The 27,158-nt window shown below is 44.8% G+C and overlaps 1 protein-coding gene and 1 non-coding gene across 2 annotated transcripts in view; both read right to left on the reverse strand.

The window, feature by feature from the left end:
* The window catches only part of LOC124775823 (RNA pseudouridylate synthase domain-containing protein 2-like), a 1,015,654-nt gene that overhangs the window by 257,267 nt on the left and 731,229 nt on the right, over positions 1–27,158 (reverse strand). The gene's annotated exons all lie outside the window — the stretch shown is intronic.
* Trnat-agu lies at positions 3,240–3,311 on the reverse strand. The gene has a single exon. It is a non-coding gene; the product is annotated as a tRNA-Thr (tRNA).

The raw sequence follows: 27,158 nt of genomic DNA on the forward strand, positions 1-27,158 counted from the left end.
ACAGCATCACGATGAACGTATCCGTGTCTGGTCGGCTCCGAGAAGGACGAACGTCATGAGATTACATTCGTCTTCGTCGGAGTGGTCCAGCACCTGGCATGATGGTAGGAGGTGCCACTGGGTACACAACACGATAACCTCTGTTTCGAGTAGCCGGTAATTTGGACAGCAAATGCCTGGCGTAGTAAGCCAGATGACTCAGTCCTATATTCGTGTTCTCGGTGGCGTTACCTTCCAACAAGATAACGCGAGACCTTATATTGCCCGTGCTGTACTACTGGCCTACCTCAATACAGACAGTGTGTGACTGCTGCCCTGTCCAGTACGTTCTCCAGATGTCTCACCCAGTGAAAACATATGCTCAAGGGGTGCCAGATACTACGGTAGATGAACTCTAGAGCAGAGTTAAAACAGAATGGTATGACGTACCCGTACGTCATCCAAGATCAGATTTACTCAATGCCCCGCCACCTGCAGTCAGAAGTGGCAGTTTCGAGTTCTAAATTTCCCATCAAAATGGTTCAAATGGCTCTGAGCACTATCGGACTTGAAATCTGAGGTCATCAGTCCCCTAGAACTTAGAACTACTTAAACCTAACTAACCTAAGGACATCACACACATCCATGCCCGAGGCAGGATTCGAACCTGCGATCGTAGCAGCAGAGCGGTTCCGGACTGAAGAGCCTAGAACCGCTCGGCCACAGCGGCTGGAAAATTTCGCATCCTGTACATCCCTCGGTCACTTCCGCATTTTATTACATATTCTTCATACTATACTGTACATGCACAACAAGTAAAATTTCGGTATTTGCTATCCTTCCTGATGATGCAATTTTAATGGCTATAAAGGTGGGGATTGGCAGTGAAAAGGTTCAAGAGCAGGAGTAGTCAAGCTTCTTTATCTACTCCCCACTTGTGTACTCTGGGCTTCTGGGTGCCGTTCCAAAAGGCGATAGAATCAGTTGGCGCATTGGTTCAGATTTAAAATAATGGACTTGCTTTCCGAATTATTTCGAGTGAGCAGGAGTTAAATTCTCGTCCAGTCAACCAAGTTTCATTTTTGTTTCCTCTTTTCCAGACACTACTAAAAGCGATTGCTGGAGTAGTCAATTTCTGTTCCATTGCTGTCCACTCATGGCTACAGCCTAGTCTCTAATCACCCTGTCGACGGCCGGACGTTAAACCTCACAGTTCCTTATTACTTTTTTCCATACGGCGGGGCGTCTGGCGCCGTCTCGAATATTGCATTTCCCCCCACTGGACTACAGTGAGGTATCAAACGTAAAACCTAACTCTTCTCTGGAAGCCTTTATGATTTTGAATATCTGGCAAATTTAATGACCTTAATTCATCTCCAGTAGATGGTCTGCCGACGTGGAATCGCAAACGAAATCAGAGATATGCTGTTTCAAGTCCGATATACTTTGAGTAATTTCATCTCTTAGATAACAATGTCTTGTACCGCGGTAGGGCGACAGCGCTCGTAACTGCAAGATCGTCTTAAATTTAACGGCTACCTCGGAAATCTAAGGCAATTCTCGCAATGACAGCTCAAAAATATGCTTTGAAACTGCAGACTCCATTCATTCAGTAGAAGGCTCGCTCGGAAAAACTGCCTTCGATACTATTTGTTCGAACAGATGGGAAGGAAGCGAACGGCTTCCAGCGCCTTAAAAACATCTTGGAGACTGCAATCATTAGAAATGTAACAATACAAGTGACGTAAAGAGTGGGAACAGGTATAGAAAACTTACCCTTTTTAATGGCTGCCAAATATAAATGAGACGCTTCTCTGCAGTCACTGGACTAGATATTTATTTTTTTTCTCGTACCGTTCACAACGACGTGATAAAAATGCCTTTAAATCAGTAATTACCTAGCGATACATTAAACAACATTTATATCGATATACCAGACTGCATGGAATAGCAAATGACTTTTTTATACGAATGGCAGAGCACATTGACCTTTACCGCGAACAGATAGATTTGTAAAAAAACTCAGAAGCGTCGGGATGTCAGTTTGAATGTAGCTGTGAACAGGAACTCGTTTAATTTGTTATAAAAGTCTACCGGTAGACTGCAAAACAAACATTGGTAGCGCTGCTCTTAGTAATGTTTCAGCCTCTCAGTGACAAAGTTGTCGTTTTCATGCCTATGCGTCTTAACGACGAAAAAATATTCATCTGACTTCCAAGCATTCTGGCAACTCGAAAGACAAGTCTCGTAAATGATGACTGCAAGAAAAGGGCGTTGAGTTCAAAATTTTAATTTCTACCAAAATATGTTACAGTCAATAATATTTATTTCTTACCAATTTCGCCACGGATTAAGAATTATTTCTGTCCAACTATAAACACGCCGTCTTTAATACCTCACAGAATTTCGGTGATGTTGCGTTCAGACCAACTAGCCCAGTCGACCCTGTCATGGGGCAAACGAGCAATGTTAGTTAATGAGCGGACACACAGCTGTTCAACTCAGATCAGGTTACCTATTATTACCATTATCAGGGACCGGTTAGCATGAACTCAGGCTAATTCTAATGATCGCACACGTGCTGTTAATAGTAATACTGTCCTCAATGGACCAAGCAACACAAAAATTTGACAATACCTGACTGGAGTCGCGTAGTGTAGTGTGGTGGGCCAGTCACGATTTTGCCTCTTTTGAAATAATGTAAGGAAGCGAGTGCACCGACGGTTCAGTGAAGTGTTCAACACGCACTGTTCACAGAGTATCTTCCACTCCGGAGGCGGTCCTGTGGTGTTTTCGGGTTGTTTTTCGTACCTTAACTTAGGCTGACTCATTAAGGTTACCGTAAACATAGGCAGCATATTTATTTCCACATTTTCGGTGATCAAGTGTTCTCGTTCTTGATAACGAATATGCTCCGAAAACTCCCATCTTCCAAGACGACAGGGGTGTTGTTCACAGAGCTGCACGCAGTTTCTGGTTTGACAAACACTCATGTACCCTATCGCACCCCAACGTATCTGATAAATCACCCGATATTACTCTCATACAAAATGTCCGGGACTATTTGGAACAGCGGATGATGTAGCAATAATTATCCCCGCAATTTGGTAGATATGCGCGATCTAACAATCAATGTGTTTCTTCAACTGGGTGTAGTTTACCTGAGGAAATCAAATAAAACTATATAGTTACAGTGAGAGACCTTTCCAGCTTTCAAACTTGTATTTATCACGCAGACTGAAGTGACGAATGAAAATTTGTACCAAAGGTAGGATTCGAACCCAGGTCTCCTGCTCACTAGACAGATGCACTAACCACTACGCCACCCTGGCATAGTGACTTTGCACAGCTGCGCGGACTACCCTAGCATGGGTTCTTCCTCAGTCCAAATTCTCATTCATGCCTCAGCCTACCAGATATCCCCTCTCAACTCGAACGGCATTGCAGAGGCTCTCCAGTTATACTGGAATAGCACCTCAGCATCGAACGAAACGGGGGAGGCGTGCTAGGATAGTCCTTGCTGTTGTGTGAAGCCACTGTGCCAGAATGACCTAATGTTTAGCGCATCTGCCTAATGAGGAGACGACCTGGATTAGAATGCCTGTCTTGGTACAAATTTTCATTCGTCGCTGCATACATACATTAGAGATGTTTGAGACTTGTTAAGGTCTCTGGGGCCACATAGCACCTATGTCTGAGTTTCAGCAGGATCTCCCGTATCTGAATGGATGTTGTGTTGAGGAGGGAGGCGTGCAAGGGTAGTCCACGAAGTTGTGCAAAGAAACTGCGCCAGGGTGGGGTAGTGGTTAGCGCATTTGCCTACAGAGGAGGAGACCCAAGTTCGAATCCCGGCCTTAGTACAAATTTTCACCCGTCGCTTCAGTCTGCCCATATACCTGAAGAAACTTGAAGTAGGCTTATTAACATTTGTGCCAATGTGTCGATTAGGAAAAAAGGAAGCGGAGGGAGAGAGGGGGAGGGAGGAGGAGACGAAGAGGGAGGGAGGGAGGGAGAGATGGAAGAGTGGATCCACACGTTACATTCAACGGGGAGACAACGCAACGACAGTGTGCAGAAAGTAGCACAGCCCCGTGGCGCCAGGTCGCAATCGGCTGCCAGCTACGAACGTCTCGGGCCATTTTCCGAAGAGCAGCGCGGGGGCGGCGACGGAGGGGCAAGGCGACGACTTGCGGGCTATTAATGCGTCCGCCCATCAATAGTGCACGGCCATTAGTCGAGATTAGATCGTTAATAGCTAACGAGGGCGCCGCCGCTGGCACCGCCGCCGACAACTCTCCCGGGCTGCGCTGCGCAGCTCCTGGCTGGCTTGCTAGTGTCGCGACTCGCCGCCTGTACCCGGCAACAAGTGATGCGCCCTCGGGACCGCCACTCCAAGCTGCACGCACGCCACCAACCGCAATTCTAACGCACGTTGTTTCCTAAGCAACCAGGATACAGAAACGGAGAAACGAAAAGGTAATCCGATGCAAACCTCCACGTGCTCAGACTCCACCATAGCTATAGGACATATGTCATTATTTATTTATCGTAGAGCATATATAGAATGTAGAGCGAAATACATTACGCTTTGAAAAAAGTGAAACATCAACACCGAGAGAGGTGATCACAATGAAAATCATTCCTTCCATTAGCGACATAATACGACACAAACGATCACATTACAGGCCTGTACACTCACTGTGACCGTGGCATTCAGTACGGAGTAGCGCCACCAACTGCTGCAGCCAGAGCCACTAGACTTTGTGGCACGAAATCAATGAGCATCTGAATATACTACTGGGGAATGCTTCGCCACGTGGTTCGTAGGCATCAACTGTGGCTGCAGGAGGTCCTGAACGGACATTTTGCTGACCGATCATATACCAGACACGTTAGATGGGCGACGTGTCAGGAGAAGGGGAAGGCCAGGGAAGCAGTGTTACCCAGTTATTTTCTGAAGAATGTTTGCACATTCCTCGCCACATGCGGCCGGGTATTGTCCTGCTGAAAACCGGTGTGCGGAAAGGCCTGCAGGAGGGCCGGTGCATCAGGCTGCAAAACCTCCCTGATGTAGTGGTATCTGTTCACACTGGAGGTGGACGTTGGCGGTGTGTTCGCATGTTATATAGTCAATGGCGCCAGAAACCATCACACTTGGCGTTTGTCCGCTATGCAGCTCAACAATACAGCCTGCTCGATTGCGTTCACCACGGTGGCGTCGAACGCATATGCCGCCACCGCTGCACGACAAGTTGAAGCGGTACTCGTCCGAAACCACCACATTTTGCCATTCAGCAAGCCAGTGTCGGCGTTCATGTGCCCACTGGTCTGCGGCGTCGGTGGGTTCTCATCAATGGAAGCCGACGCAATGGCATGCGTGTCGCCAGTCCATCCCGCAGAAGCGTCGAATAATCGACGCAGACGTGCACACCTGTTGCAGTGCTCCGCCGTCGCGCCAACACTGTGGATGAGGCCGTTCTGTTCGTTACGGCCAAGCGGACAAGATGACTGCCATCTCGCGCTGTGGTCGCACTGTCGACGCTGTGTAAGCTTCTCTCCTCTCCACTGGTTTCCCACGCGCCTCACTGTTGAAGCAGCACGCCTTGCAAGAGCTGCAGTGTCACATGCCGATATTCCACCTAGCATATTGACACTTGGTAACATGTTTCCACTTCGTATAACGGCTCCGCACCGACTGAGAGTTGCGTAATACTGACCTGTCACGCAACAGAGGGTGCTGTTGGGTCTACGTGCACTGCCATTTAAACCATTTAGTGTAGTTCCGCAATTCTACGCTCCCTCTTATGGTGGCGTGTTGCAACCATTGGTTCTGAGTGTTTCACTTTTCACAAACAGTAGTGAATACACACAGTGTAAAAAAGCTACGCATACAAAAGCTTGGAGTGTTTAAAGGAGATAAAAAGAAACAGTTTCAGAGGACGGTGTTCACACTGCTGTGCGATGAATACTGTTCTGGAGGTGTTGCTGACCTCCTATGGATTTCTTTTCGTGGGGGAGACGAAGGGTTTGGCGTGACAGCAATAGACGCTCCAGAGGAACTCGTTGCACCTTTGGTTGAAACTACAGCTATTAATCGTTAAACATCCGGTTGTTTCGCTCGTATTAGGCAATCATTAGCACGCAGATGCCAGTTGTGCATTAATGTAAACGCGCGACATTTTCACTGCCATCTTTAAAACAATACTGATCACATGGCAGTTTGGGCATCGTTTCTAAACACGACTGGCGCCAAAACCTTCATGGACCACTAACGGGGGAATAGTGCACCTCTAACATCTTGGTCACATAAAAAAGTGTTTCTATCTTCTCTAAATACTCTAAGAATTTGTAAACATAGCTTTTAATACTCTGTATAATACAAAACGTAACAAACGAATGTAGGAATTTGTGTGATCTGTCGACACAGGAGTCGCCAGCAAAGCCGGTTAGGGCTGCGACGTCGATATCTAGCTGGTTTAGAATTATTCTGTTTTCCATGGTTTTTTTGTACTCCTCCTCGAGAGTGACCGAGCGGGACAGCACAGTGGTTAGCATACTGGACTCGCATTCATGAGAACGACGGTTCAGACCAGTGCCCGTCCATCCTAATTTAGGTTTTTCGCGATATTCCCGAATCGCTTAAGGCAAATGCCGGAATGGTTTCTTCGACAGCGCAAGGCCGCTCTCCTTCTCTGTCCTTCGGTCATCCGAGCTCGTGTTTCGTCTGTAACGTCGTCGTTGTCGACGGGATATTAAATGCTAATCTGCTCCTCTTCCTTCTCGGGATCACGTATACGCCGTAGTACAGACGGTGAGGGGTAGCTACCAGTACTATACCATATTCCACCACCTCAACTGTGACGCATAAATGCTCTCAGGAAGAATAAGAAAGGATTGCGAATAACATAAATCTACGAGTCCATTAAGATATTTGTGGCGCCAACCATAGCCGACTCCAGACGGCCAACAACAAAAACAGCGAGAATCGCTGTAGAAGATGAGTTCAGCTTTACTAACGCATGGAATCGACAATTCTCGACAACAATATAATAATATATACAACGGAAAAACAGCCAAAGATGCAAACTTCGGTTTTATTTACTTGATGACTAGTTTCGGGACGGGACCCATTTTCATATCATCCAGTTAGCCAATATGGTATTTCCCGCAATATAAGAATCATGCCAAGGTAGCAAACATATACGTGTATAACAAAGAGCAAATGAACAACTACAGAGCGTACAGATATCTGACATGGTTCTTATGTTTTGGGAAACATCATTTTGAGTATCTGGATGCGCTGAAAATGAATCCCGACCTGAAACTAATCATCAAGGAAATAAAAGTGAAATTTTCAGCTTGTTGTTTTTCCGTTGTATTGTTTAACACAAGTTGTTGTTCTGCAAATACTCCAGCATGCTCGAAGTTCGCATGAATATAAAAACCTCTGTGTTTTGATCCGCTACGCAAGACATGGGCATACGTTAATAACTCAGTATTCAAAGTAGACAACAGAGCCTAAAGCGTATCGTGTAACGCAGAACACACACGCGGTTTGCGGCATACTGATGTTTTCTACTTGTGCCCTGTATGGAAGTGCAGTAATTGTTGAACGTACCAGTATGAGACAAATCTGAAAAGAGCAGAGAGGTACGTTGGTATGGACCTCTTCTTATGCTTCAAACTACCTTCGTTGGGCGACAACGAGAAGTGGTTACTGAATTTTGATGTAGAAAGTTTATTCGGTATCAGTTCAGAAGATTGGGAATAATGTGGTGTAGATTTCTGGCGGTATTTTGTTCTTTAGGTACAGAATGCGAACCTTGCAAGTAAAAAGGTTCGAATTTCACGTCTCATTGATGATGAAATGACGGAATATTAACTCAGTCGGAGAACAGAGCTGATTGAGGTGGGGTGTAGTCTGGTTAAGGAATTATCCTGGCACTCACATAACGTGACTTATTGCAGTTTCTAGTAAGCCAAATCTGGACGACAGGTTCAATTTTCACAGCTTCTGAGAACAGTGACTACGTCAACCGTATCAATGGTTCCATGCTTCCCAGCAATCAACAGAATTTATCAAAATACACGAAGTATAACCCAGTTTGAAAGCTATGAATTAGTATTGTATTAATCACAGCACAAAAGCCAAAATACTGTGTCAGTTCAGAGTACAGAATATAAAAAAAATTTGGAGAAAAGAAAAGTGTACCTGGCCGGCTTGTCTCTTAGATTCTCCCAGTACGGTATCACAATTTTAATACTGGAAAGCATTGCGCTGCAGCAGTGTCATGTGGCAAACCTGAATGTACACAAGAGTTTCCGGAGGAATACTAAATATTTCAGAAGGATATTTCCACTTGAAAAAGGTCACACAGGCCTGAATTTTGATTGCATATTGAGTCACTGCTGTTTGACTACTATGCATAAAAGAAACCTCGCAAAAATTATCAAGAGTACAGAATAATTTATGGTTACAAGTTATTGAAAAACACGCGAATGCTTTGCAACAGCTGAAATTAAATTTCCATGAACCGTTCCACCGACTTTTACACAGTTTTGAGCTCTCTCCGCAACGTCGCGTGCATTTCTTTAACGGCGCTTTTATGTTTTATTTTTATTTATTTTCCAGGACTGACGTGTCCCCAAAACTACTGAATTGAATTTTCATATATCCCCTTAGATACTAATCTAATTTTGTAAGGCCCGGCGAGTTTATGGCGGATGAACATGACTGGTGAGACAGACGTTTCGCTTAGAGATATGATCTGACTATTTAGGAAAAAGGGACCAGTGGTTTCCGATGTCCAATTACAGAATAATTGCATTTTGTTTGGACACGGCCAGTTCGATTATCAGGCATGAGGCGAATGGAATTATTATTGTGCAGGTATGTGAAGAGCCTAGTTTACGAGACTCCGGTCGATATTCACTTGCCGCGCGGGATTAGCCGAGCGGTCTAGGAGCTGCAGTCATGGACTGTGCGGCTGATCCCGGCGGAGGTTCGAGTCCTCCCTCGGGCATGGGTGTGTGTCTGTTTGTCCTTAGGATAATTTAGGTTAAGTAGTGTGTAAGCTTAGGGACTGCTGACCTTAGCAGTTAAGTCCCATAAGATTTCACACACATTTGAACATTTTTGATATTCACTTGGACCTAATTGTAGACTTGTAGCAGTTGCAGAAGTATTACGTCTGTCGATGAGGCGTCGCCATAACACGGTGGTGCACATTTTGAACAACACCGGTATGCGAACAGTTCTACCTTTGTTGTGCACATGATAAAAGTGTACATATTTCGTCCGAGGTTGTTGCATCACTCTATGTTTCGTGTTGTGCTTTTTGGTGATTGTACAGCACAAGATTTTTCGCTGTCGTGAGGGTATTTACACGAAACAAACGTTATTGGGGTAACAAATCCAATAAATCACAATTACATTATTACTCTCCAACAAATAACGAGAGACCACGGGTCCCTTATATGAAAATACTCAGAAAATATCACTGAACAGTCTCCGAAATTTTGTCCGTGGAGTTCAAAAAAATGGCTCTGAGCACTATGGGACTCAACATCTATGGTCATCAGTCCCCTAGAACTTAGAACTACTAAAACCTAACTAACCTAAGGACATCACACACATCCATGCCCGAGGCAGGATTCGAACCTGCGACCGTAGCGGTCACGTGGTTCCAAACTGAAGCGCCTAGAACCGCACGGCCACACCGGCCGGCCCTCGTGGAGTTCAGATTCACTCTAAAATTACGTGGTGAGGCGCTTGTGCTTCCTTGTGCAGTATCATCATCAGTTTTTTTTATACTGCCAGGTTCTTTGCGTCTCCATTTACGGCAGCCCATTGGTTCCATCTTAATGCTGCTGCATCTGCTGCCGTCCAACTCATCACGCAGAATATGAAGTCTCCTTTTCTCTCGCTTCCTCTTCGCTTCCACATAGCTTTCCAAGACTGTTTTTATATAGTCTTCTTCTTCTTTCTCCTTAATATATGTCGTATCCAGTTTCTCTTCCTTATTTTTACTAAACTGCAACATGCCGCATGTGTTAGTTAGGTATCCCTGGAAGAAGTCCATGATGTCTTCACTCAGGAACGAACTGTCAGCAAACATTTAGGGCCACCACGTTCGCCGGATCTCATATCATGTGATTTCTGCTGTGGGGACACTTGAAGAGCAACGTCTATGAAACAAATCCACACACACTACAGGAGTTGCCGCCGTCGATATCCAAAATTTACGGCGGGTGTATCTGAATATGTTTTAACGTGCACAGCTATGTACTCATGTTGCAGGGGGCCACTTTCAACATCATCTATAAATGTATTTTTAACCCCAAATAAATGGTAAATTCATTTCAGCTCCTAGTTCTGTGATTTCACTGGATTTCCTTTGTAGTTACACGGGCTTCTTTTATCTGGGCCACCCATTAGTTGGAATCTTATCCCAAGCCGCACTGTGGAATGCCTTTTCCTGATGTATAATACACAGGTACACTCAATAAACCTCTCTCCCAAAAGTGCGAAGAGAGCTATCGCACCGCTCGCTCCTGTCGCTCGTGGGAGACAAAATGGGGCAGCAGCAGTGGACGGCTGGTGGCGAGAGATGCAGCCGGCTTTTAACCCGGCGAGCTGAGTGGGCCCTAATGCGGGGAATCAACAGCGGCTGTGCTGCGACATCGCCTCCTCATTGATCTCGCGCCGCGGCTCACAAAGCGGCGTGGGCGGCGGCGCGCCATTCATGTCGCTCAAACTCGCCGCGCTAAGATTGGCTCCGAGATGGAGTGCCGCCGGCGCCTCCTCGCTCTTCATTTCTTTCCGGACCCGCGCTCTGGCAGGTGGCAGAACAAAATCCCGCGCCTGCCCTGCAGCGACGACGTTTTAAAAGCCTAAATACCTTCTGCCGCCTTCCGCAATTTTTTTCCAGAAATGGAAGCACTGCAGCATTATTCATAACGTTCGAAATCCGAAATAACGGAAAAAACGAAATACACATCCATCTTGAAAGTCTGAACAAAATTCAAGGCCAACAAAAATCTGCCACAGGCTCTCAGTAGCATCCATCTTAATTGACTCTAATGTGAAAATACGGGAAGAATGTCTCCTCTCTCCCTCTCCCTCCTCCTCCTAAAAAAAAAATGGTTCCAATGGCTCTGAGCACTATGGGACTTAACATCTGAGGTCATCAGTCCCCTAGAACTTAGAACTACTTAAACCTAACTAACCTAAGGACATCACACACATCCATGCCCGAGTCAGGATTCGAACCTGCGACCGTAGCAGTCGCGGGGTTCCTGACTGAAGCGCCTAGAACCGCACGGCCACCGCGGCCGGCTCCTCCTCCTCCCCCCCGCCTCCCTCTTTCTCTCGCTCGCTCCTCAAAATATTCCTGTTATACTGCAGCGACCGAAAGGATTCCATGCGTCGTCGTTCGCATCGCCTGCGATAGATAGCGATGTAGGTACATTGCGCATGTCAGCAACTTTACTCTTGCATACACATAAATAAATGCAATACACACCGCCTCAGAATTAAATTAAATGTAATTCCTGTTGTGACTTGGCAAGACAGCCAAGCCACTAGGAGGTGAAGCCGAAAGGCACGCGTTTAAGCTCACGCAGGCTGGCGTGAGGTCTGGAACAGTTAAAGGATTTGAGTCTAGCAAATAAAGTACGTAGCTGTTGGAATACTTAACTTTAATCCATAATTGGTGAACATCGGTCTGATGGTACATGCATCACAAGATAAATAGCAATTGATGATGGCGCCTTGCTAGGTCGTAGCAAATGACGTAGCTGGAGGCTATGCTAACTATCGTCTCGGCAAATGAGAGGGTAATTTGTCATTGAACCATCGCTAGCAAAGTCGGCTGTACAACTGGGGCGAGTGCTAGGACGTCTCTCTAGACCTGCTGTGTGGTGGTGCTCGGTCTGCAATCACTGATAGTGGCGACACGCGGGTCCGACGTATACTACCGGACCGCGGCCGATTTAAAGGCTACCACCTAGCAAGTGTGGTGTCTGACGGTGACACCGCAATTCCCAACCGCCGGTTCTTATTAATGTTTTCGTATTTGAAAAGTCGCTCACACTACAATGGATCATACAAGGACACACCGCTCTAGCCAGAGAATGAAAAGTATACAAAGAATTTACTTCACAAGTAGCGCTAATCATCGACTTTATTTTTCTTCGCAGTTAAACAGATATTCAGACATGAATGAAGCCTTCATACTTGTGTCCCGGACGCAATGTGCCAAAAATACGTTAAAGATTTCACCAATTCCATGTTTCGACTGAGATTTTTTGGAGGTTCCCCCAAGGGATGTAAAGCAGGAATGTCCAACCCGCGGTGCGCGGGCTGCATGCGGCCCAAAGCAAGTATCAAAGTGGTCCAAGACGTGAGCATCCATCACACGGCTGCTAAAAAATAAAAATAAAAAATAAAAATCCATAAAATTCCTTTAACGTAAAGTTATGATAAATTAATTATTGCAAATCTGAGATTTCCGCACATGGTACTATTCTCTCATTTTTTCCACAGTTGTTATTGTTTGTAGTATTAAGTGTATTATGTGTGGACCATGAATACTCGTCTTCTTCCAATGTGGTCCAGGTAAGCTAAAAGGCTGGCCAACCTGGTATAAAGAAAATGCCGAACTGGAAATACGACCCCAAATATTCCCAACTGAGTCTCCCTTCGCCCTATTACCAGCTTATCTGGTATTTGCCGCAAAAAACTGGAATCTACAGTAGGATGCATCTCGAACAGAAACAAACACACTTTTTAAAACAACATCAAAAATTTACGAAGGAAATAGAATCGTCACGTTGTCTGAGGCACGCTGCAGTTCACCACGAGCAAGCTTTATCACCGGCGGAGCCAAGAGTTCAGAATTCCCCGACACTGACAGCCAGGACTCTTGTCTTCACCAGTTCTCGATCAGAGGCCATCATCTACGCAGGTCGAAAGTCGCGTTAGCGGCAGTTGGAACGGATCTGCCACCAGTCTGGAATCTACTGCCCACGAGTAAACAGCCCAGGAGGTTACGGACCACCACAGCCTTGCAGCGACGTGGTAACTGACTTTGTTTCTGGGCGGCTGTTTACTTTTGAAAGTGACTTTTGGAACTTATGGGATCTAGTTCTCAGTCTGGATAGGTTCATAGCTGTTTAACTGGATGTACGTTTGTGTTAGTGTTGCAATAAACACAGGTTCATGTACTTATACTAATTATATGTGAGTAGTGGTGTTGAAAACACCTACAACAACAACAATTAACATTATCAGTGCCGTCGTTATTACTGGTAATCTGTAAATGAATGTTTATACCGTTACAATGGGCGGAACCTTACTTTCCTGATTAAAAACACGTAATAAAATGGCCATTCGGTACTATGTTAATTTAAAAGCAGAAAAGAACAAATACTTCTGGCAACATCACGAAATGGCGTTACAGTAGGTACAGAGAAAGATGTTATTAACAAACAGAAAGAATAGACAGAAGCATAACTAATAGCAAGATATACAAGAAATAATATGAATGTGGTATTGTAAAATATATTCGATGAATTGACTGGCGTTTAGGACGACTGACAGCTGGAGGAGTACTGTGTGTTTTTGTTTAAGCCAGTCCCCGAGAGATTTCGTATAAACGTTTTATGCACGACTGTTGCGCATGATAAAGTGGCAGGCGGGGGAGGGGTTTCAAGATTACCAGTTTCTACGGAGCATTTTTAGAGAATGCCGAGAGCGTACGTTTTCTATTTAATTCACAATATGTGCTCTGCACGTTTCTGCTGAGTGGAACAGCAAAATGTCAGAGGAAAGCAATTTGCTAATTTTGCTATGACAGTTATGTCTGGTCTATTGCGTTCGACTGATTTGAGGCTATACGGACAGCGTAGAGCAGAAAACATGCTGCCTTAAGGCTAGAAGGTGCTTTCTATTTGCAGTACGGCATATTAATGTTTGTCTTCCATCAGTGTTGTTAATGTATTCTTATTCAGTCGTATATTTTAAACTAGATTTAATTTTTTTTTATTAAAATACGCCCCTAGGAAAATTCTTTTCCTTCTGACTGACTCAGGAGGTCAGTTCTATGAGAACCGGAGAGTAAGTATTTTGCGAGGGCTGAATTAAGCAAGTGACGTACAAAGTGCACTTAATGTTAAGAGGTGAAATATGAATTTAGAAATAAACTGTCTACAGTAATATCAAGTGTACGACTTATGCGAGTGACTGTGCCAACACGTTGTGTGAACTGAATGAGTGTAATTACAAACTTTTAAGTAACCTAGCAGCAATGTGCGACGAGCTGCATGACTAGCAAAGTTTCTACGCTTCGTGCGCCAAACGCTGTCGGCCGATCCCCGTCCCTTCCTCACAGCTACGTAGGTGCTCGCACTTACCATAGATGAGATAACAGTTACTGTCCACAGGCTAAATAGGCCCTCCTTGTTGACAATCTAAGAGGCGTAGTGCGGATGTCCTAATTCTGGAGGGAGTAATACTAGCGCTATTTCTATGCGCTTGTCGAAGACAAGGGTTGTTTTAGAGAGCACGAAAGCACCTTCGTTCAGCGAGGCAGAGAGAATGGAGGCCGTGGTTCGCTGTCACTGTTCCGTCTGTAGCTGACTCAGAAACAACCGCTTTTGTCTTGAAGCAGTTTACCAAGAACAATGGAACACGCAGGGAGCACTAAGTGATGCTAGGAATAAAACACAATGGCGTCCCGTGAGTAAGTAATTTAGAGCACGTTGCTTTATCTACGCCGCGCGCCTTCCTGTAAAATATGTGTCTGTCCGACGGGCAACGAATTCTAAAGACGCTCCGGCGGAATATAAATAGCGGCTCAGATCACCACAGTCTGGTATCTGGGCGCAGAAAGAGCGAGGTGTTTCGAAGGAGAACGCTTCTTCACGGTCGACGTTAATGTCAGACGAGCTCCGAACAGTGCACTCAGCGACAAGTTGCAGTAGAACGCCACATCAATGCCAGGGTCATTGCAAACTCGGCGCTAGTTGAGCCAGAGAAAGCTACGCGCAAGGAAGCAGTCGTCGCATTTAGGAAGACGCCGGCTCTCGGCCCAAGTGATTTAGCCCACGCTGCACCACCTAGCTGGCTGCCTTGTTCTGGAGTGAGCAAACCGCCTGACAAGTTACAAACGAGGGCGACTGGAGTCTGGGTTGTCGCCACAGCAGCGGTTCCGCAACTTGTTGCGCACAACTGCGGGACTTCGCAAACGAATCTGAGATCAAATCTAAGGACGCATTAATTCGGCAAAACAGAGTAATTAAGGGCGACTTACCTGCTACTGCAGAAGCAACTTCCCGCAAGTTGGCAGGTACTTCCAACAGCTTCCGTGCTGTTCGTAGAAGCTGTGAGACGTGCCAGTAGATTGTACTTAGTCTTATGTGGAGCACGACTAGTGACATAAGTGTAGGACAAATATTTCTCGCTATTTGCATAAGATACCGTGTATCCTACCAAGTGTTTATTGCATTTCAAAACAAATATTCCTATCTTGTCTGTCAGCCCGAGCTTCCATAATAAATTACAAGCTGTACTACGAACTGCTATGAACATAAAGCGAAGGGAGTGGAACTACATTGTCGATTTAAAAATTTAAAAATATATGAACAGATGTACTACGTTAAAATTTTGACAAGCAGGACCACCCAAGTATAGTTTTTTTCACACTTTTCACACTATATCCATAAAGGTATAGCGCGTTTTCCGAGTTCCGAGAAATTACAAAGCCAGTGACTTCCCAGTCAAATGACTGGCGAGCCAGCAGTGGGACAGAGGGAGTAGCGATAGGAAAATTTAGAAGGGATCTCCATTTCCAGTAATTACTTTGCAACCATACATACTCCGCGTGGCAGAGGTTATCCTGTACCACTAATAATTTCCCTTCCTGTTCTACTCGCAAACAGAGCGGGGGAAAAACGACTATTTAAGTACCTTCGTACGAGCCCCATTTTGTCTAGTCTTATGTTGCTAGTCCTTACGCGAAATGTAAGTTGGCGGCAGTAGGATCACTTTACAATCAGCTTCAAATGCCGGTTCTGCAGATTTTCTCAGCAGTGATCCTCGATACGAATGTCGCCTTCCTCCCCAGGGATTCCCATTTGAGTTTCCGAAGCATCTCCGTAACAGTTCCGTGTTGATCGAACCTACCGGTAACAAATCTAGCAACCCGCCTTTCAATTGCTTCGACCTAATGAGGATACCAAACACTCGAGCAGTATTCAGATATGGGTAGCACTAATCTTCTACATGTCTCTCTCTCTCCCCTTAATAGATGAACCACACTTTACAAACTCTCCCAATAAACCGACTCGATCATTTGCCTTCTCCACTACAACCGTTACACGCTCGTTCCATTTTATATCGCTTTGTAACGTTACACGTAAATATTTAATCGACCTGATTGTCAAGTGCACACTACTAATGCTGTATTCGAACATTACAGAATTGTTTTTCCTACTGATCTGCATTAACTTACATTTTTCTACATTCAGAGTAAGCTGCCATTCATCATACCAACTAGAAATTTTGTCTAAGTCATTTTGTATTCTGCTAAGTCACTCAACGACGACACCTTCCCGTACAAATCAGCATCATCAGCATACAGCCGCAGATTGCTGCTCACCCTGTCCGTCAGATCATTTCTGCACATTGGGAGTAAAAGCGCTCCTATCACACGTCCCTGAGGCACTCCTAACGATATCCTTGTTCTGTCGTCGAGGACATCGTACTGGATCCTGTTACTTAAAAATTCTTCGAGCCATTCACATATCTGAGAGCCTATTCTGTAAACTCGTACCTTCGTTGTCTGCAGTAGGTCACCGTGTCATATGTCTTTCGGAAACATAGGAATATGTTGCTCTTGATCCACGGGTCATATGACAAAAGGGCAAAGGGCAAGCTGAGTTTCGCATGAGCGGTGCTTTGTAAAACAGTGCTGATTAACTGACAGGAGCTTCTCCTTCTCAAGAAACTATTGCATTCCCACTGAGAATATGTTCAAGAATCAAGAATATTGATCTGTACTTTTGCGTGTCAGTTCTTTTACTCTTCTTATATACGGGTGTCTCCATTGTTTTTTTTTCAGTCGCTTGGGAATTTGCGCTGGGCGGGAGATTCACAATAAATGTGAGCTAAGCAATGGGTCAATACCGTACAGTACTTGGTTCAAATGGCTCTGAGCACTATGCGACTTAAATTCTTAGGTCATCAGTCGCCTAGAACTTAGAACTTCTTAAACCTAACCAACCTAAGGACATCACACTCGTCCATGCCCGAGGCAGGATTCGAACCTGCGACCGTAGCACACCCGCGGTTCTGGACTGCAGCGCCAGAACCGCACGGCCACCGCGGCCGGCTCCTGTGTCCCCCATACGGGAGTCTGTGCGAAGCTGAAACGATGGTATGTTTGTATGAGCCTCCTGCGTAAACGATTTCTTAAGTGCGAAATTTAAAACTTCTGTTGTCACACCAGACTGGTCACCGAATGACTGGATAGAAGTATTGGATCCGATTAGCGAGTTTACGTGGACCAAAATTTTCCCTGGTTCTCGGTTAGATCCTTTACTAAGCTCTGACGGTGGTAGCTGTTTTACGCTTCGTGCATAGTTCTTTAGGTCTAAAATATTTCCATTGCGTGTGGGCTGTTAAACTAGCCGCTTAAGACAGTTTTCAGAAAACGCGTTCAAAAGTATTTCGCACGACTGTTTTTCCGTACCGCCTGAAACTAATACGTAGGCGCCCCAGTTTATGCTCTGCAGCTTAAAGTAGCCTGCAACTAATATTGCGTGTTCTAGGTATTTCCGCCCTACTGACCGTCGACTGTATTTGAATTACTCTAAAAGCTGTCACGGGGAATCAGGTGACCGGTGAAAAGACGCAACAATGAGCTTGATTTCACCTACACCAGTCATACGCGTCCAAATAACTTCACAGCCACACTCAAAATCGACCTCATTACAGACCAAGGCGACGAAACCGTTGTCTATGTGTAACTGTGTTTACGCGCATACAGAGTAAAGTCGATGACCTGCTCGGCAAGTTAAGAGACCCTGTGTCGCTACCGATTACAGACGATGGCGTTACTGACTGTACAATATATTAATATAGCGAGCTTACGCCTTGCCATGACAGACTACATACCCATAGGAAGTTGAATGACACAGGACACAAGGGGAAATAATAATAAAATAATAGAAGAGCGGACTTCCCAGAAGACAGGCGAAAACAACTTAAAAAAAACAGCATTCCTTTCTGATTTAAAAGCTTGGATAGACATAGTCTGTAGACCTGTGTTCATAATCGTAGTGCTAACTGAAATGATGATGATGATGATTACACAATTCGATTTTATGAAGTGTAAATACACCTCCTAACATGGTGTCGGACCTCCTATTGCTCGGCGTAGTGGAACAACTCTACGTGCAAGGACTCAACAAGTCGGAAGCTCCCCGCAGAAATACTGAGCCATGCTGCCTCTATAGCCGTCCATAATTAGGAAAGAGTTCTCAATTACATCCCATAAATGTTCGATGGGATTCATGTGTGGCGATCTAGGTGGCCAAATCATTCGCTCACACTGCCCAGAATGTTATTCAAGTCAACTGCGAACAATTCTAGCCCGGTGACATGGCGCTTTGTCAGCCACAAAAATTCTATTGCTGTTTGTGAAGTCCACGAATGGCTCCAAATGGTCCATGACCGGCTCAGTTGGACCAGAGGACCCAGTCAACTCCACGTCAACATAATCCACACCATTATGGAGCCACCAACAGCTTGCGGGATGCCTTCTTGACAACTGGCATCCATGGTTTCGTGGGGTCTGCGCCACACTACAATCCTACCATCAGCTATTACCAACTGAAATGGGGACCCACCTGCCCAGGCTTCGGTTTTCCTATCGTACAGTGTACAATCGACATGGTCCCGAGCCCGGGAGAGGCGGTGCAGGCGATGTCGTGCTGTTAGCAAAGGCATTCACATCGGTCGTCTGCTGCCATAGCCCATTAACGCCAGATTACGTAGCACTGTCGTAACAGATACATTCGTCGTACGTCCCACATTGATTTCTGCGGTTGTATCACGCAGAGTTGCTTCTCTGTTAGCACTGACAACACTACGCAAACGCCGCTGCCCTGATCGTTAAGTGAAGGCCATCGGCCACTTCGTTGTCTGTGGTGATGAAAGGTAATGCCTCAAATTTAGTATGTTAAAGCTGTGAGACTTTGTTGCTATTCCAGTTCTTAAAGCTGTGGTGCGCCGTGTCCAGTACAGTGAACAGTTGTTTATGTTTGCTTCTTTTGCGTTTTCGAACGGTCTTCAGGCTGTAAATGCGCTCAGTCCACTGCCGTAGGCGCTCCCCACTGTTGCTGTGCCCTGCGTGCATTTGTAGCCTCAGGACTGATTGAAAACAACGAAGAAGCGATCATTAACAGCTGTCCAATGCAGTGGACACGACGCATTACACGTTTAGATAAACTGCATGACTCACATACTACTCAAATTTTTGGACGAATTCTTTTATAATGACGACACTGGAATCCATTTTATAATGGATTGCGTTGTTGCGGTCTTCAGCCCAAAGACTGGTTTTATGCATCTCTCCACGGTAACTAATCCAGTCTCTATCCATCTGAACCTCCTTATTGTATTTATGTCTCAGGTGTTCCTCTACAACCCCGTCTCTCCCCCTCTCCCCCACAAACAGTTGCCCCGTTACAAAACTGGCGATTCCTTGTTCAAACGCTTACATTCTCTTCTTATTTAGGTGCTTAACGTCCACGTTTCACTTTCGTTCAAGGCTATACTCCAGTCAATTACCCTCAGAAAAGACTACCATACATTTACATTCATTTCGAGGTTAACAAAACCCTTTTTGCAAAACTTTTCTTGCTTCTGCCAGTCTGCGTTTTATGTACTCTGTACTTCAGTCGTAATAAGTTATTCACCCTAAATCTGGTTTGTTGCAGCGAGGACAATAATTTTGTAACTTCTACGTTAGTAGCTTAGCGGAGCGATGTGCAGCACTGCCTCCTACCGGCCAGGATAGGATCGACAAGCCCAATCGCTCTACGGGTGTCGAGATACGTCGTCTGTTGACGTCATATGCCCAACCTTTGTCACCCACTTTTGGGGTATTTCTCAACCCTTGTGACCGCTTGCATCTTATAACAAATTATTTGTCTCAGTTTCATCTACGTGGCTTCGCGGGTTTTCAAACGTTACTAAGTATCATCACTATCTATTTTATAAGCCGGGAAACCGCAGTTGCTGAAAGGCATGATGTTAGGAACAACTCCGCTTACAGCTGTAAGCGGAGTTCTTCGTAACAGCATACCTTGGATAATGAGTTATATCTCTGGATCGGAAGTTATTTGCAAGTTATGCTACATTGATGAAATAAGCGTGACGTAAACAAATTATTATGATTGTATTAAAACATTTCATGGATTGTTTTGAATGTTGTTAAATACTAGGCACGTCCCCTCAACCCAGAAGTGAACACTAGATATGCGTCTGTTATGGCCGAAAGTTCCGTGATGTCGAGGTGATTTTGGGTGCTGCGCCCAGGCGCAGAACTGGCGTCGCGGCGACAGGCGACACGGGGTGTGGCGGTGACGGGAGCCTTGTGACAGAGCGCGCGATCGCACCTGGCACGCGTCAATCAACAGTCAGCCAGCCACAACAGGTGCCTCCGCCGCCGCGCTGCACCGCCAAACTTGTTTAACGCGGCGCGGTGTGGTGCGGCGCGGCCTGTCTTTTGGCCGTGTGTCTTTCCTAATGGATAGACGGCCGGGCGGACAAAAAGCACCGCCACAATGGCACCTGCCGCCTCCAGCCCACTCCTTTTCCTCCACCTTTACCTCTACCTCTGGCTCTGGCTCTCTCCTACGTCGACTTTAACTCTCATTTTAAAAGCTCCCGTACTACTGGATAATTTAAAGCCCTCACAGAAAGCTGAGAGGCTACGACAAAAAATAAAACCTTTCAGAGGACGTAAGGGGTGTTTCAAAAGATTTTAAAAATGTATGTTTATTGACGAAAACATTTTGCTGAGTCATTACAAATCCATCTTGTGTCCACAACTAGCAGCACGGACAACATCTACAAGGTAACCAAATTCGTCTTACACTTTGTGTAATATGTATTCGTCGACGGAAGTGACTGCTACTCTGTTCTTGAACTCATTTGTGTTACAAGCTAGAGAGAGAATGAAAACCCACTCCAATTGCCATTTATTTCGCGAACTGTTTATAGCTAATATCGTTTCTGCCGGCCGAAGTGGCTGTGCGGTTATAGGCGCTGCAGTCTAGAACCGCGAGACCGCTACGGTCGCAGGTTCGAATCCTGCCTCGGGCATGGATGTGTGTGATATCCTTAGGTTAGTTAGGTTTAACTAGTTCTAAGTTATAGGGGACTAATGACCTCTGAAGTTGAGTCCCATAGTGCTCAGAGCCATTTGAACCATTTTGAATACCGTTTCTCGCATGTCAATCTTCACAGTATACAGAACTCCTGTCTTGGAAATACCTGGAAACCGTAATTTCCTTGGTATCTATCAGCCATCTCCTAGACTAAATGTTCGACTTAATTTCCTTTTTCCCTCTGGGATCTACCATCTTACCTTCATTGCCCTTATTATGCTCCATTCTTTCTACAAGACAATGTCATAGTAACCCCTTCATCCCAACAGCTTCCATTACGTCCCCTTCAACTTCCATGATTTTTCAGAGTTCATCATTTCTGATGCGGTCAAATCTCGACTACTGGAGTGTCGAGATCTGACCACATTATCATAAATGACGAAATCTAAAAAATGATGGAAGTGGAAGGGGACGTAATGGAAGCTGTTGAAGAGGTTACTATGACATTGCCTTTCAGAATGAATGGAAGATAATGAGGGCAATGAAGGTATGCCGGTAGATCCCAGAGGGAAAAATGAATTTAAGCCGTACGCCGGCCGAAGTGGCCGTGCGGTTAAAGGCGCTGCAGTCTGGAACCGCAAGACCGCTACGGTCGCAGGTTCGAATCCTGCCTCGGGCATGGATGTTTGTGATGTCCTTAGGTTAGTTAGGTTTAACTAGTTCTAAGATCTAGGGGCCTAATGACCTCAGCAGTTGAGTCCCATAGTCCTCAGAGCCATTTGAACCATTTTTTTAAGCCGAACGCCTAGCCTAAAAGACGGGCGATGTATACCAATGAAGTGCAGGCCGGAGTGGCCGAGAGGTTCTAGGCGCTTCAGTCTGGAACCGCGCGACCGCTGCGGTCGCAGGTTCGAATCCTGCCTCGGGCATGGGTGTGTGTGATGTCCTTAGGTTAGTTAGGTTTAAGTAGTTCTAAGTTCTAGGGTACTGATGACCTTAGCTGTGAAGTCCCATAGTGCTCAGAGCCATTTGAACCAATGAAGTTACAGTTTCCCCATAAATACTTATGCTCTCTACTACTGTTTCGTTTATAACCGGTATTGATTCGTTTGTCATCTTTTTACTCCAAAAAGTTTAGTTTAGTTGTAGAATAACTCATTTTCCTTGCCCAATCTTATTTTCAATGTCTTCGGCACTCTTTCCATTCGCAGAGACAATTACACTTAGATCTTACGCTTATTTAGCCTTTGTCAAATGCTATAGTCGACAGTCCAAGATCATAATCGTTACAAGAAATGACGAAACCATAAGTACAGAACCGATATTAAAAAGTGCACAATTAATGCGACGAACTGAAAAGTAGGACAGACAAAAAGTTATCAACACGATTCTGCACAACAACAAGGGACTACGGTCAGTGCTTACACCTAACTACATCGTCATTTGACAGCTGTGACAGCAGGTAAACAGTTATAGAGTACAGTTGCAATAATTAGGTGAAACATATCACAAACGATAATTATGTTCTTACAGGAAGACCAGAAATCATTAACAACGTAGTTACGAAAAACGCTTTGTCTTTGAAAACGCAAAAGAGCTAAAGTAATCGAACTGGTAATTAATGTCTGCTGTTAATAAAATTACAAACAGTCTGTGTTAAGTTAGTACACTTATTTACAGTGGAAGAGAATATACATCAGTGCTTACACGAAGCTGCACCATCAATAGATTGATACCGCCATACGACTTATTACACATTTGATTGTGAAATAATTACACATAACATAACAGACTAGTAATTGTGATCATACGAAGTGATCCTGGCAACAGAGTAAAAGCAATAACAACAATCACCATCTTATCACTGAACGTGTAAAAGAACTGAAAATAACTGAACTGGGTAGGTCGTGAGCTTTGCTAACACATTAAAAGAGAACTGTGCCCAATTTTTTACATGTCTGGACCATAAAGAAACAGATGCTTTAGCTTACACTAGGTTGCACTGGCGTAGACGGATAAACCGGTGAGTAATTAGTTGCACAAATGGAGAAGTAACTGCACACGACATAGCAGAAAACAGTAAATGTGCTCACACAGAGTGATCGTGTGACCATTATTATCGTTCCTGATACAGTTTACATAATTACTTTGCAACTGTACTTTATAATCATTCACCTACTGCCACAGCTGTCAAATGACGGTTTAGCCTGGTGTAAGCACTGACAGCAGTTCCACGTCATCACTGTGTTGTTAAGTTTTGTGCGGTTCTACTTTTCAATTGTTTGCATTAATTATGCCCTCTTTATTATCGGTTCTATACGTAAGGTTTCGTCATTGCTTGCAACGATTATGATCGCTCAGTTGACTATCGCACTAGACGGACGCCAAATACAATGTTTACCTCTGTCGGGGAGCGGCGCTGTCTCATCGGTTTACTGTACGCAGCATGCTGTGTCTGCTCGCCATACTCCCGCCAGGCGGTCGGCAGTGTTTATGTTCGGTATTTTTGGCTTTGGTCTTTAACATTTCATATGACAACCAGGCCATTTATGTCATAACTTCAGTAGAGCTCGGTAAGGATTTACAATAAGGCTGTCATCAATGTCAGTTGCTTATTTTATTCGTTAAGATGCTGTTGTGTTAGCCTAATTTCCTGTTTTGTTTAACTGCAATCAACCTGAAAATGTTCAATGAACGAAACTGGTCGTAACACGAGAAATGTATGATAATACAACCGAGGTCGATTTCATTAATGATTAAGATTTCAAGGTAGCTCATTCCAGTTACTCCTCTGCGACTTAATGTGCAATACATCTTTTCATAAGAAATTGTACAAAACAAAGAGTTTATGGAATCATATGCGAACGTTATACCGATTAACTTAACCATGAAATGTTGCTTCAGTACTGAAAATTAACCGTGGTAAAAATCTCTGTCTTCTTCTGTGTAGTCTAAAAGAGCATTGGTGGCTTCAACTCGTTTTTTAATCACTGATATGAAGACACTGCTGTAATTGTGATTGGTATGGCATGTACACTGAACGCGGCATTTACCCTCGCCAGTCACTCTTACGGGGAACCACTAGTTTCCTGCGTGCGCGGAGAGCACATTTTTCTGGGATCTGCTCAAAACCTCGCTGCATTCTTTGGAAGTCCATCTTTATACACATGCTTGCGGGACCTCGACTGTTCCATGTAAAATGTCGAATCAAAACACCTCCAGCCGTCCAAAGTTCCACTTGTTATTTTATTGGGCAACCAGTTTCAGAGCTACATTTCGTCGTCTTCAGTCGGCAAGTGATGATCGAAGAGATAGCTCTGTTAAGAAGAAATCTACGGACAGCAGTCACTGAATGCTGGCCCTTATTTTGACTGAGCCAGGGGTGGGATTCTTCCTACACGTCGGTCAGGGGGGGCTGAAGATGGTGTAATGTCGCACTGAAACTGGTCCTTCAATTAAAAAACAACTGGAAATTTAGACAGCTGAAGATGTTTTGATTATACATTTCATTTTTGCTTAAGTTCTCTTCACTCATTCAACAGAAGTGCAAGATTGACAAAGTGCGAGGTTGAGCTGTACTCTCACCTTTGCACAGACATACCAAATAAGAACTCATTTCGCAGCAAGAACGTGTTTCTCCACTGGTGGAATAATCCCTAAGTGCCGGTCAGAAAACCACGATGGACCACAATAACGGACTAATACTTGAAGAAGTGCAACGTGCTAAAAGCATTCTGTTGGGCGGATGCCAGCGAACTTCATACTGAGGTTATAAACACGATCAATACATAGACTGTCATCTGGAGCCGGCCGCTATGGCCAAGCGGTTCTAGGCACTTCAGTCTGGAACCGCGCTGCTGCTGCTACGGTCGCAGGTTCGAACCCTGCCTCGGGCATGGATGTGTGTGACGTCCTTAGGTTAGTTAGGTTTAATTAGTTCTAAAGTTCTAGGCGACTGATGACCTCAGAAGTTAAGTCGCATAGTCCTCTGAGCCATTAGAACCAATTTTTTCATTCGGTGTCAATAGTTGGCGGAAAAATATATGTTGTGTAGAATACAACCTCTGGAGCTCCCACTTACTTACAAACCAGCAGACCTACAAGACCGTCGACAATTTTCAATACTGCAAGAAAAAAATGCGCTACCTAAGTCTATTACTGAGGGAAATCAGCGTTATTAACTACAGAGTCGTCTACGCACTGTAATTTTTTGTTACTTACATTTTTTTGAAAAAAAAAAACAACAATCAGGTCGAGTTTTCAGCTTTATCCGGGGTTAAGATGACACTATCTATCAATTCACACACAGTGTAGGGACACTAAGACTCGTGTTGAATCACTATTGTACACAGCATTTTCAGTTTCATATTGTGTTAGATAACTATACTTCTAGTAACAATTACAGAAAATCGGCGAGGGAATAAATGAAAAATACTGCAATTAAAGAAACTACACCCACATACACTTCGAAACAGCTTCCTGCGGTCATTATATCACGACAGACAAAATTTTAAAAGAGCACATAATACATCAGCAATGTGCAACGTCAATTACGTCCAACTCTGTGGAAGCAGAGAATGAAGGCGTAGTGTAATGCCATGGAGACGGTGGTGGAACAGGTAAAGTGATTTATATGCACTTACAATCAAAGGTGAAGAAGGCAAATAGTGCTATTCAGGTTTATCGCCGTAGCAGTCTCGTACTGCAGAGTATCTCAGATTCGCGGGGCTGGCTCCGCAGATCCGACATTCGCCGTAATGCAGTATGAAGTGTCGCACTTTTAGGGAAGCAACGCATACGATTCACCGAGTTCATGCAAGGAATACCGACGTAGCTCTACGACTTCGCCTCCTGCATCAGAAATCGGACTCTTGCATCCGAAAAGCAAACCACTTTAAGAGGCACTCTTGTTATTCCAGTAAAGCGCTCGGATTTTATGCTGAACACATTTCTTATACCAATGTGCCTAGAATGTTTAATGGGACTGATATCGAAGAACTACGTGCATGTGCGCGGTATTTCTTACGTAAGGCGACATGTGTTAACGGACAGGCGGCGATACATTGGAATATTCTTTGCGGAGAATTCGTACACAGGGACAGGGGTAGCGGACAGAGGGACGTAAAACTTCCGCGGTGTGTACCTCTGTTAATTACTGTAATGAATCGCTGAGAGGGAATCTTTTGTGCAATATATTAGGACACCTGCCAGATCTATTACAGATGGGTCGAGGAAAGAATGCTCTTGTGTTACATGTATGTTGTTATTAACCCATTTTATCTGCAAGTCTCTACAGGAGGTGTACGTGCGGTAGTGAAGGGTATTCCTAAATTCTGCTCTGAGGCTCGGGTTTTAGGGTGGTAATAGCGCTCAAACGTTCAAATCTTCACTCAGCGTCGGCTGGGGTGGCCGAGCGGTTCTAGGCGCTACAGTATGGAACCGCGCGACCGCTACGGTCGCAAGTTCGAATCCTGCCTCGGGCATGGATGTTTGTGATGTCCTTAGGTTATTTAGGTTTAAGAAGTTCTAAGTTCTAGGGGACTGATGACCTCAGAAGTTAAGTCCCATAGTGCTCAAAACCATTTGAACCAATTTTCATTCAGCCATACGTGATAACTGATTAGCTTATCCGAGAAAAATAGAAGTAGTGCTCCGTCTCATTAAGTGTTCGAGTGATGAAAGACAAACTTATATAAGTGGCTCTACCGTCATAGAGGACACTGACCCACCAACTGACTGCGGCTTCGTGTAAGAGGGGTGCTGTTTCCCGGCCGCTGATG

The sequence above is a fragment of the Schistocerca piceifrons genome, chromosome 2 (assembly GCF_021461385.2).
Source record: "Schistocerca piceifrons isolate TAMUIC-IGC-003096 chromosome 2, iqSchPice1.1, whole genome shotgun sequence".
NCBI classification, from domain to species: domain Eukaryota; kingdom Metazoa; phylum Arthropoda; class Insecta; order Orthoptera; family Acrididae; genus Schistocerca; species Schistocerca piceifrons.